We start from the raw sequence: 12,790 nt of genomic DNA, 5'->3' as shown, positions 1-12,790 counted from the left end.
AACACTTTTAAAATCTTCCTGTATGTGTATATATGCTCTCTTTGAACAGCGGCGCAAAGTTGGGATAAGAATCACCTTGCATTTTCCTCCAGGGCAGACAGTTTGGACATTGCCCCCTTAAAGAGCAAGGATTTTGCAGAGTTCCAGGGCATCGAGATTTCAGCCCCTGCGTTGTCCTACGCAAACCAGTGCTGCTGCTTTTGGTCACAAACTCTTTTGTCGCCTTTTTTTTTTTTTATAACTATTTATTTAACACTGTTCATCAAACTTACAAAGAGAACCAAAAATGACATGAAGATCCGTAAGCATCAGAACAATAAAAGCAAACACAGATACAAAAACTTGTGCAACACAAGAGTTTGCCATAGAGAAATCTAGAAAGGGACTCTACACTGCTAAGCATTTCTAATGAGTGTTCTGCAAGTCCCTAGCTCAATATTGGATTAGATTTCCAAAAAGTAGCTTTGTAAATCTGGCAGCTAATAAAAAAATGTCCTATCAACTTCCGATTATTATTTTTTTTTTTTTTAAAGGGATAAGTGATCGCGACCATTTCCCCAGTAATCCCAAGGCAGGCCCGATAAAGACAGCAGATCCCACCATGTTTAAGCTAAATGCTTGTGCTATCCATGTGAGTGTGAGGAGCTTGTTTTGTAAGTTTTGCTTTTCATAGATAGGAGTATGTAGTGTGATTCATTTGTTTTCTATTTCTGTTTAGTATTGATGAGTTAGCCCCTGAAGACGACAGGTTCTCCTGTCGAAACCCTGGCTGTGTTGGGTATTATCAAGGAATTGTTCTTGCCATGCGTTTTGCAAGTTAAGAATTTTTCTAAAAGGAATTTATGTGCAATTGATATATTTAAAAATGAGTTGATGGAAATATAAAGATCAGGTAAATGAGGTGACCCTTAAGTGCTTATGTCTGACCACGGCTTCTGGCAGGCAGTAGATTTCATATATTCATATCTGATACTGATCCTTTAATTGTGATTATTCTTCACCTGTTATTTGATGTATATTTAGGCCTGGCGTGAAGCCATTCTGAGCGTGCCTCTCTGTCAGAGGGCCTTGCGTATGTGCGGGTATGTATCCCTGTTTATGGATAGCACATGTCGCCATGTTGGAACAGATTAATTACCCTAATGCGCTTCTCTGGCCAGCTTCCATACTGGATTGTAAGAGGGCCTTGCGTATGTGCAGGTATCTATCCCTGTTTATGGATAGCACATGTCGCCATGTTGGAACAGATTAATTACCCTAATGCACTTCTCTGGTCAGCTTCCACACTGGATTGTAAGAGGGCCTTGCGTATGTATGGGTATGTATCCCTGTTTATGGATAGCACATGTCACCATGTTGGAACAGATTAATTACCCTAATGCGCTTCTCTGGCCAGCTTCCACACTGGATTGTAAGAGGGCCTTGCGTATGTGCGGGTATGTATCCCTGTTTATGGATAGCACATGTCGCCATGTTGGAACAGATTAATTACCCTAATGCACTTCTCTGGCCAGCTTCCATACTGGATTGTAAGAGGGCCTTGCGTATGTATGGGTATGTATCCCTGTTTATGGATAGCACATGTCGCCATGTTGGAACAGATTAATTACCCTAATGCGCTTCTCTGGCCAGCTTCCACACTGGATTGTAAGAGGGCCTTGCGTATGTGCGGGTATCTATCCCTGTTTATGGATAGCACATGTCACCATGTTGGAACAGATTAATTACCCTAATGCGTTTCTCTGGCCAGCTTCCACACTGGATTGTAAGAGGGCCTTGCGTATGTGCGGGTATGTATCCCTGTTTATGGATAGCACATGTCACCATGTTGGAACAGATTAATTACCCTAATGCGCTTCTCTGGCCAGCTTCCACACTGGATTGTAAGAGGGCCTTGCGTATGTGCAGGTATCTATCCCTGTTTATGGATAGCACATGTCGCCATGTTGGAACAGATTAATTACCCTAATGCACTTCTCTGGTCAGCTTCCACACTGGATTGTAAGAGGGCCTTGCGTATGTATGGGTATGTATCCCTGTTTATGGATAGCACATGTCACCATGTTGGAACAGATTAATTACCCTAATGCGCTTCTCTGGCCAGCTTCCACACTGGATTGTAAGAGGGCCTTGCGTATGTGCGGGTATCTATCCCTGTTTATGGATAGCACATGTCACCATGTTGGAACAGATTAATTACCCTAATGCGTTTCTCTGGCCAGCTTCCACACTGGATTGTAAGAGGGCCTTGCGTATGTGCGGGTATGTATCCCTGTTTATGGATAGCACATGTCACCATGTTGGAACAGATTAATTACCCTAATGCGCTTCTCTGGCCAGCTTCCACACTGGATTGTAAGAGGGCCTTGCGTATGTGCGGGTATCTATCCCTGTTTATGGATAGCACATGTCACCATGTTGGAACAGATTAATTACCCTAATGCGCTTCTCTGGCCAGCTTCCATACTGGATTGTAAGAGGGCCTTGCGTATGTGCGGGTATGTATCCCTGTTTATGGATAGCACATGTCACCATGTTGGAACAGATTAATTACCCTAATGCGCTTCTCTGGCCAGCTTCCACACTGGATTGTAAGAGGGCCTTGCGTATGTGCGGATATCTATCCCTGTTTATGGATAGCACATGTCGCCATGTTGGAACAGATTACCCTATTTATTTATTTATTTATTTATTTATTTATTTAAATGCTTTTAAAATATACCGACATTCATAGGACATATCATGCCGGTTCACAATCAACATTGTAAAGGAGGAAGAGGAAATTACAAATAACAGGGAGGGGGGAGGTGGAGCAGTGAAGGAAAAAGGAGAGGATGGGGGTCAGGTGACAGTAAGCGCAGAAGTTGCGGGAAGGAGAAAGGTAGTGAAGTGCTAGGGGAGAGAGAAATTGATAGGAACTGTGTTAAAAAAAAAACTGAGAATAAAAAATTAACAAATTTACAAAATCAGGAATTCCCTAGGATGCATCAACGGATTAGAAGGGGTAAGGGAATTGGAAGTGGCAGTGGAGGGGGTTTAGGTCTGATTGGAGTCAGGGTATGCTTGTAAGAAAAGCCAGGTTTTGATGCCTTTTTTGAAGTTGGGTAAGGAAGGTTCAAGGCGGAGATACGTGGGAAGAGAAGTGTGGAAGCTGTGGAATCTATCCCTGTTTATGGATAGCACATGTCGCCATGTTGGAACAGATTAATTACCCTAATGCGCTTCTCTGGCCAGCTTCCACACTGGATTGTAAGAGGGCCTTGCGTATGTGCGGGTATGTATCCCTGTTTATGGATAGCACATGTCGCCATGTTGGAACAGATTAATTACCCTAATGCGCTTCTCTGGCCAGCTTCCACACTGGATTGTAAGAGGGCCTTGCGTATGTGCGGGTATGTATCCCTGTTTATGGATAGCACATGTCGCCATGTTGGAACAGATTAATTACCCTAATGCGCTTCTCTGGCCAGCTTCCACACTGGATTGTAAGAGGGCCTTGCGTATGTGCGGGTATGTATCCCTGTTTATGGATAGCACATGTCGCCATGTTGGAACAGATTAATTACCCTAATGCGCTTCTCTGGCCAGCTTCCACACTGGATTGTAAGAGGGCCTTGCGTATGTGCGGGTATGTATCCCTGTTTATGGATAGCACATGTCGCCATGTTGGAACAGATTAATTACCCTAATGCGCTTCTCTGGCCAGCTTCCACACTGGATTGTAAGAGGGCCCTCCCAAGGCGGGTTTACATAAGTGGAAGAAAACAGTGCAGGCACTTGGCATTTTCCAAACCAACTGTGCAATCCGCATACAGAATTGCGCTTTACACATTTCCAAGGTTGACTACTCGGGCGGCTCCTCTTACAAAAATGAGCGTAGAATAGATGTGCTGAAAGCACTACCTGCACTGCTTGTTCCATGGGTGCCTGCATTTCTCAGCTTGTTATTTCTATTTAAAAATAAACCTAAGGAGAGAGTCTGGAAAGTGTAAGCCTTCAATAATGATGATAAAATCCCTTCTCGGCACTTCTCTCTCTGCCTTTCTTTCCCACTGTGGTTTCTCTTTTGCTTCCTTTGTCTCTTTCTCATATCCTTTCTCTCCCTTTGCTCTGTTTCTTGCCCTCTTTTTTCTACATCTCTCTTCCACCCCTTTTACACTCGCCTTGTTCCTGCTTCCAGAAATCATTGTACATTTCCAACAAAGAGCCGCCAACTCTTACTATGAGCTGTTTAAATATAAATAGCAATATTGAATGCGTCGTCCTCTTGGCATTAACACAAAGCTCTCGCTCCCTTCTCCCTAGTCTTTCCATACGATTTGTGGTGGATTTCAAGGGAAAATATGAAATTCTCACTTGTTCAAAGCAAGGAAGATGAGGCAGAATTTAGTACTGGGCTGGTTTGTGCTAAATCCTTTACTATAATCTTGTAGTCTCTCTTCTTTGCAGGCTGCTAGGGTTTGGTTTTGCTTCCAGCCATTCATCACGGTGATATCTCAGTAGTATCTGGGCTGGAAAAGTAAATGTCACTTTTACAGCTCACACAAGGAGCCTTGACTAGGGCATACTGTATCTTTGTCCCAAGAGAAGGGCACTTTATAGCAGAGGGCAATCAGTTTGTCCTATCACACTATAGTGCTGCTTATTAGTACTATTCAAATATTTTCCAGGTTTTAAAAATGTTTGCAGTAATCCTTACTATTCTAGTATTGACGTACGAATACAGCAACATCAATATACCCCTATTATTCCCTGAAAAATAATTTGATATTTATATTTATGTTCAATCATAAATTGCGACACGGTTTTTCTGTAGGGACGGGTGGTTTTATGATGCAGATAGACACATTTCCCACAGGCCCAGAATCCTGTATCAGGTGCACCAAACCCACTTTCTTGGGGACTTTTGTGATTTGAACACAGGTTTCTATAGCTTGTCCTCCTACTTGCCATTCTCTGCTATCTTACTGTGAATCTGATGCAGGACACCTATTAATCCCTTTCATCTGCAAGCCGGCTTTCTGAAAGAGATGGGCTGTCAGAGAATCTTTAGAAAGCACTCATGGATTGTGCTGCAGGAAAGCAGCCTCTGCTTTCCCAGGTCCTATGAAGAAGAGACTGATACAGCTGTGTGTGGAATACAGGAAGAATAATGGGGTCACTGACCCCCATTAAGTTATTACCGACCTTAGTGTGATACAGCACATCACACAGCCCCGCATTTAGTTCTAGGTTCCGTCTGCTCTGTACCCGTTCATATCTTTATAATTTGTTTGCCCAGGAAATCTCGACACAGAGACAAGTCCAACTCTCACCCCATCTCCTAGTCAGGTTGACCTAGGAACAGATTAAGTGATTTGCCATGAGTCATGCAGTGAACCTTCAACTCTGTTTCATCAGAACTCAGAAAGCCTCTGGCCTCTCAAGTATTAGTTTTTATCCAGTGTGTGTAAGTCACTTTGACTCTCCCCGGAGTCAAAGTGACTTACATTTGTTAGCTGGGAGACCCAGATTAAGATGAGAAATCAGGTTCCATGCTAGATCCCGAGAGGAAATGGAATGTTTGAGTGCCAGAATTACAGAATAGATCATCCTCTATCATAGTCCCTAAATTATGCAATGATCTTCCTGTGTCGATTAAGGAGGAGAAAGATGTAATGTATCTGGTTCATGCTGTCTGGGGTATGATCAATCTGAGCTGAGCTGATTTAATTTCTGGAAGGGGTGGTATTGTATATTTAGATGATTTTGTTGTTAATTTTTATGTTTTTTGTTTTATATGTTTTTATGTATATTGCTTTGGAAGATTTTATTGTTAAACCTGGAAAGCAATGCATAGATTTTATAAATAAATGTATGATTAGACAGAGTTATATCACTGCTCACACAGCTGATGTATTTTCCATACAAAAGTCCTTGTATTTTGCTATTAAGCTAAGCTCAGGAGGGGGGTTGGCTAGGTGGGGATAGAACTTAAAAGCTTTTGCTTCTGCAGCGGGTGCTGGCTGGGAGGTAGCTGGCACCCTCTCCCATTTGCTTGAGTAAATATAGTAACATAATAGGTGATGACAGAAAAGATCAATGCCCAGCTATTATTATCTCCACTGCCAAGGATATATCCCAGCTGCCAGCCATGGAGCATGAGCACTGTAGGATCTCTCATCTAATCCGTTTCCTCCATTGTACGCCACCCTGCTGGGTAACTGAATATGCAAGATTCCCTATATAGCTCACCCCGATCACTCCTCCCTTTCAATGTCTAACCACATAGGTTGTAATAATCTAAATAGCCAATAATACTAGCAGGACTATTGTGTAAATATCTTACCTCCAAGTGCCTCCTGGCCTTCCTAGACAGTATCTCACCACACCAATGCGGTGAACACAAGGAGCACATAATCTGCCAGACCTGTTATTGCAGTCTGCCAGACCAACCCAGCTGCTAATTAAATCTGTCCTGACAATCTGGCTGTCTGGTTGCCTGTGTTTCCACTAGAACTTGGTCATTATGGATTCTCCACTAGCTGCAGGTTTGTCTGTGTTTTCTGTAAGATTTCTAACATTACCTTTCACCCACTTTGCTGTGCATTATTTCTGGTAACCCCGTTTAATCTTTTATGAGAGCACTTTAAACATGTTCCGCTAGATTGTGCTTCTACTAACTTCTTTTTTTTTTTTTTTTTTTGCAATTAAGGATCTTCTTATCTTCTTGAAGTCTGCTTTCATTTTAGCTTCCTTTCCAAAAGGAATTTCCAGGCATTCATTACCCTTTCCATGAAGAAATATTTCCTGACGTTGCTTTACCCACTTATCATGATCCCTTGTTCTAGAAATTAATTTCCATTAAAAGTTTTTCTTGTACACTAGTAATGCCTTGTAGAGATTTCCTTGCCTGTCTGCTCCTCTGGGGAGTACATATTTAGATCTTTGTCTCATTTCATAGGACTTTTGGTGTAGACTTTCCACCATTTTTGGTTGCCTTTCTCTGGTCTGTCTCTATGCTGACTATGTGGAGGTGTTGTAAAACCCTTGCTATGAAGGTCAGCAAGGATGATGAACAAAAAACATCAAAATAAAACAATCAAACCCCTGTAGCTTCAGCTTCTGAGAGTCAGGAAGAGTGGGCCATGTGTTCCCAGTGAAGGTGGGTAGGAACATGTGTGAAAAGAGGGCATGGGGTATAACCTGCATGGAGCGGCGGTTACTACCCCTAACAAGGCATGGAGACTCGTACCCCATACCAACTGCAACATTGCTGTCTGCTTCGGCAGGGAGAAAAAAGGGGAATTGGATTCAGACAGCAGCCAACATTTATGCTCTAGACTAGAATACTGATACTTGGACATTAAGGAAAAAGCACAGAACAGCTTGTATGGCCAAATCCAAAAGCAAAGCCCATTCAAATAGCATTGTCTGAATTATCAAGAAGTGTACTAGCAATTTAGTTTTGAATTTGACAATTGCTTGGTTTGATTGTAAATATTACTGACCTTAACATAAGGCTTGGGAGTAACCTGCACGGAGCGACACTTATTAACCTTAACAGAAACATGGGGAGAACCTGCATGGAATGACAATTACTACCATAAGAAGATTGCTGGGCAGACTGCATTGACTATTTGGTCTTTTCTGCCGTTAATACTGTGTTACAATACGGAATATCTGCTGGAGGTTGTGAGAGGGACTTTGGGTTTTGTTTGGGAGAGATCTGCAAAGCACGTCCTCTCTCTCCAAATTCTACCTTGGGCTGATTTTCTAACCCCCCACTTTCTCTCAGTAATCACTTCTGCTAGTCCGGAACCACATTAGTGTATCAACAGTACTTTTCAGTTTACATTTATCTTGTTTCAGAAATTTGAAATGCAATATTAATTTTGAGCTGTCCATCTAATGTTTTTTTTTTCAGTGGGGAGGGAGGGGGAGAGAAGGCATTTTGGGGCTAATTTTCAGTCATTTATCCCCATAAAACCTGGTTTTACATATATAAATAGCTACTACAAAAACAGCCAGAGCTCTGTTCGCATAAAAGTACGCCTGCAATCCAGTTTTGTGCATGCTTTTACGCCATCTGAGTAGAGGCATTCCAGATGGCAAGAGTAGGGGTGGAGTTGGCACTCGCGCACGCACATTTTTATTTTTAAAAGTAGGCATGTACCTGCCCAAGGAAGGATGTGTGCACACCTGGCCAGGTACCCATGACTTTTCAATGCCAATTTATACACAGAAGTTCACTTTGAAAATCCTAAATAAAGTCTGTGAGTGTGAGACAATTCCTAAACTGATTGATTGGAGGAGCTGTCCAGACCACAGTGCTGAACAACAGTGCAATGCAAGGGGAGGTAGCTGCATAAGAAACCTCCTAGTTTTATTGGCCATTCCTGTCATGTATTGTCTCGATTTGTAGTTTTTGTAAACATAATCCTGTTTACCACATAAATATTAAACAAATTTCACTCTGCCCTGGCCTTATTTGGTCAGACTCAATCGTCTTTGATATAAACATGTTGCCATAACTTTGATTGTAGGTGAATGTATGTAATTGTGAATCAAAAGAATCAAGTAGGAATGAAAAACTCAGGGACAGTTGGTCATCATAAGAAGCTGATGGGAGGGAGGTGCTAAAGAAATGTGAGAATTACATTTTCACTGAGAGGATGGTGGATTCCTGGCGCAGACTTCCAGCAGAGATGATAGCACTTTGTGAAGTAACACAAAGCCCAGCAAGAATTCACTCAGCACCTTTGAAGCAAACCTACCATACCACAAACCGCACTAATTCCCAGGACTCAAATGGCAGCAAACCTAATTTTGAAAAGGCAGCACAGAAAATATAACAGCATGCCTTAGAATACCAATAGACCTCCTATTGGGAAGTGGAGATTGGAAAATAAGTGACTAGACTGCTATAGATCCTAAACAGAAGCTGTACCCTAACAGAATACCTCGCCTTGGTTACACATGCAGAGTACACAGACCCTCACCAAATCCTAAACAGAAGCTGTACCCTAACAGAATACCTCGCCTTGGTTACACATGCAGAGTACACAGACCCTCACCAAATCCTAAACAGAAGCTGTACCCTAACAGAACACCTCGCCTTGGTTACACATGCAGAGTACACAGACCCTCACCAAATCCTAAACAGAAGCTGTACCCTAACAGAATACCTCGCCTTGGTTACACATGACCCTCACCAAATCCAGATTAACTACTACTACTATTTAACAATTCTATAGCGCTACACGACATATGCAGCACATACTAAAAATGTAAACTGAGCTGGAAATCCCAAAAAGCCTGACTCTGTATGCAGTGCAGTATCTTTCCTCATAGGGGAGCCGTTCCATCCCCTTTATTATTTTGTTCATACTTCTCTGTTCCTTTTCCAGTTCAACTCTATCTTTTTTGAGATGTGGTGACCAGAATTGCACACAATACTCCAGGTATGACCTAACCATGGAACAATACAGAGGCATTATGACATTCTCCATTTTATTCTTAGGAATTATTACAAAAGTTAACATTCTGTTTGCTTTATGACTGCCGCTGCACATTGAGCCAAGGATTTCAATGAACTGTCCACCATGATGCCCAGATCCATTTCCTGAGTGGTGACTCCTAACATTTCAGGGATGGTTATTGAGTGGTTCACCTCATTTTTATCTAACAGATCACAGCAAATGTGATTCTGACTGGACTACACTGAATAGTGGTGTGTCCCAGTGCTCCGACCTAAGGGTGACTTTAACAGCTACCTCACTCCTAAACTAAGAATGGTGAAGACATTACGTACCCTTCTGGAAGCTAATGATTTCTGTACAGACCCTTGTACTACCAGGGCTTGATTACTGTAATGCACTGCAAACAGTTTAACAGGCAAGTACCCTGAACCCATTGCAGCTCACTCAAAAGCTGCCGCCGCCCGAATATTGACTCGAGCTCCTTTTCCAGACCACATTAGCCCTGCTTTTTTTCACTTCATTGGTTACCTATTGAATTCAGAGTTCAATATAAACTAGCCTCTTTAATTTAGCGTGTTTTACATGGTGATCCTGATTGCTTGGTGAGCACAGTACTGCACTTATATAAGCCATCACCAACTTTAAGATCTGCAAATAGCGCATTATTAGAGGTGCCATTTGGAATTCACCAGGATGTGTTTTGTGGAACTCACTGTCTGGGCATGTTAGAATTGCTGATAACCATAATATGTTCAAAAGGTTATTAAAAACGCATTTATTCAAACAGGCTTATAATGTGGACTGATAAGCTTGTTAATCAGAAAGCTTGTTAGAAGTATCCTCGTTTAATTACTTTGGACTGGCTGCAGATAGCATGACACTTTTTGCATATATTACATTTGTTTATTGCAGTTTGGTTTGTTCTTTTATTATGAATGTTTTATTCCTTTGTAATCCATTACAAACCTCCTTGTAATGAGTGTAGAATACAGATTTGTAATAAATGCTAAAACCATGGAGCCTGCATTGTGTAAGTTCCCCTGTGTGCATCAGTTTACACATGTCCACATTAAATTTAGTTTGCCATTTGGATATCCTCCTGCAATTTCTCACATTCTTCTTGTCATTTAACAATTGAGAATAATTTTATTTGCAAATTTGATCACATTACTCATCATTTCCTATTCCAGATCATTTATAAATATATTAAAAAGTACTGGTCCCCATATTGATACTTGAGGCAGGTTTTTGTTTTAACATCTATAGATTATTGCAACTTATTTATATATGGAGTTGCCAAAAAATCAGTTATGTGGGCTTCAGCTGCTGCAAAATTCTGCAGCGATAGAGCACTCCTTCTGGATAAGAACAGAGAATTGCCATCTATCTTACACTATTTCCAATTCAAGAAGCTTTATTAGCATGACAGAGTTTGTATGTGTGGCTAAAATGGGAAAAGCAATAATAAGATTCCAAAGTAGAGATGAGAAATAACCATGAAACTTCCCAGGTTCTGTAAATGTTCACGATGGTCTCTGGTCTAATGAGGGGCAACTTTCAGACAGGCTGTATGACTACAAAATCTGTGGGTACCTTGTGTCTGCAGCCCTTGTAGCTAATTATCCGTGGGTGCAAACTACCCGCAGAGTGTGCACCTACAATATCTTAACTGTGGGCAAAAAATGTGCTTTAAAATGAGACGTAGATTTGCAATCCAGTCTCTGCTGGTTGTTTCCCCTCCCCCAAGGAATTCCTCAGCAAAAGGAAAAGTTCAGTAATGCTTAAAATGTCATTGTTTTTCAGGCTACAGTACAAACCCCAACCTTTAGCAGAAACATGGAAAATATTTGACCTTTTAGAGATATTCAGAAAGAATGAACTCCACATCTTTCAGATGGAGGGAAGTGGAAATGATTGTTAGGCTCAGCCTGCGAGACTCCAGGCTAGTGCTTGGCATTGCTGCACTGCATACCTGGGTCCCATTCCTAGCCAGATTGTCTTGTAATTGCAGAAATGCAATTGTGCGTGCTCTCATTTGGACCCCTAGCTTGTCAGGGCTTCAGGCTGGACCTAGGGCTGCTGTAAAGGTAAAACCGAGGCTCCTGCCCATCCTCACACAATAGAGTAGGGGACCTGAGGCTACTAAAATCATGGCTTACCAAATTTCAGCAAGAAAACTAATAGAAGATTAAAGGAATGGCCACTGTGCACATTCACCTGCATCTCATCCTTACCTGTGCTGTGCGTCTTTCCTGCAGAGTCAGCCATGTTTGTTTGCGCAGCACTCCTCAGTGAGATTCTCTTACCTGGTTACTGGTTCTGATTACATAAATAAATACGTGATACTTATAAGCTGTGCAGGGCCCAGAAGCATTTTACTGGTGCTAGCAATTAAATTCTAATTTCATTGACCTCGTTCTGCTTCGTGCAATGGCATGCAGTGTATCCCTTCTCTTCCAGTGCACGCCAAAATCGGCACAGATTGTTTGGGAAGGATTCTTGTATGGTTTTTTACCCACACTTGTGGTTTGTTACAAGAATTATTGGCTGCAGGCAGTTTATGTATGACCCAGATCAGATAAGCCCTCTATTTTACCTTTATCCAGGCAGGGCTTTTACAGAGTTGCCAAGTGATTTAGTTCAAGAGAGTCATTTGAGCAGTTCTGGTTTTTGAACTTGCATCCTAATGAATTGTGGTATTTCCAGTCCTTGCTTCATCTATGAAATCTGTGCCACAGATAGCAAAATGCATAAGGATGAGAGTATCCGAAATCCAGGACTGGGCTAAAATCTCCCACCTTGATCTGCTACACTTGGCAGTTTGCTTTTGGAAGTAATTTTGTGACATCCTGCACAAGTTACACCAATTTTCAGAGTGAACTTCAGTGCATTACAAGTTACCCTTTCTAAAATTTCTGCACACATTTTCAGTGAAAATTTACGCACTACCTGTCCACATGCGACTTGAACGCTGTGCATTTAAATTCAAAAAGAAATTTAAAACTCTCCTGTTCCAACCATGCTTACACAGAATAACTCCTTCCACTCCCCCTCGCAGTCCCCTTTCAGGTGACCTCCTTATATTAAGGAGACTTTCATTGTAAATTGTTTTGGTTATTACCTTCTTGTTCTCCTATCCTTCCTACTGCCTTTCTGTTCTTCCCCCCGCCCAGTTACATTCCCCTGTTGCAATGTATTTTCCAATCTTTTCAGTTACTATGTGAACCGGTATGATGTCCCCACAAATACCGGTATATAAAAGTTTCTAAATAAATAAATAAGGTAACTATAAAACGAGCGCATGGGTGCCCATACACTAACTTTAAATC

General features: G+C 41.7%; 1 protein-coding gene across 1 annotated transcript in view; it reads left to right on the top strand.

Annotated features, from left to right (window-relative positions):
• Positions 1-12,790, top strand: part of TMEM263 (transmembrane protein 263) — a 193,723-nt gene that overhangs the window by 160,109 nt on the left and 20,824 nt on the right. The gene's annotated exons all lie outside the window — the stretch shown is intronic.

The sequence above is a fragment of the Rhinatrema bivittatum genome, chromosome 17 (genome assembly GCF_901001135.1).
Source record: "Rhinatrema bivittatum chromosome 17, aRhiBiv1.1, whole genome shotgun sequence".
In the NCBI taxonomy this organism is placed as follows: Eukaryota; Metazoa; Chordata; class Amphibia; order Gymnophiona; family Rhinatrematidae; genus Rhinatrema; species Rhinatrema bivittatum.
Note: the sequence above shows the minus strand (reverse complement) of the source record. Positions and strands in the feature narration are given on the sequence as shown.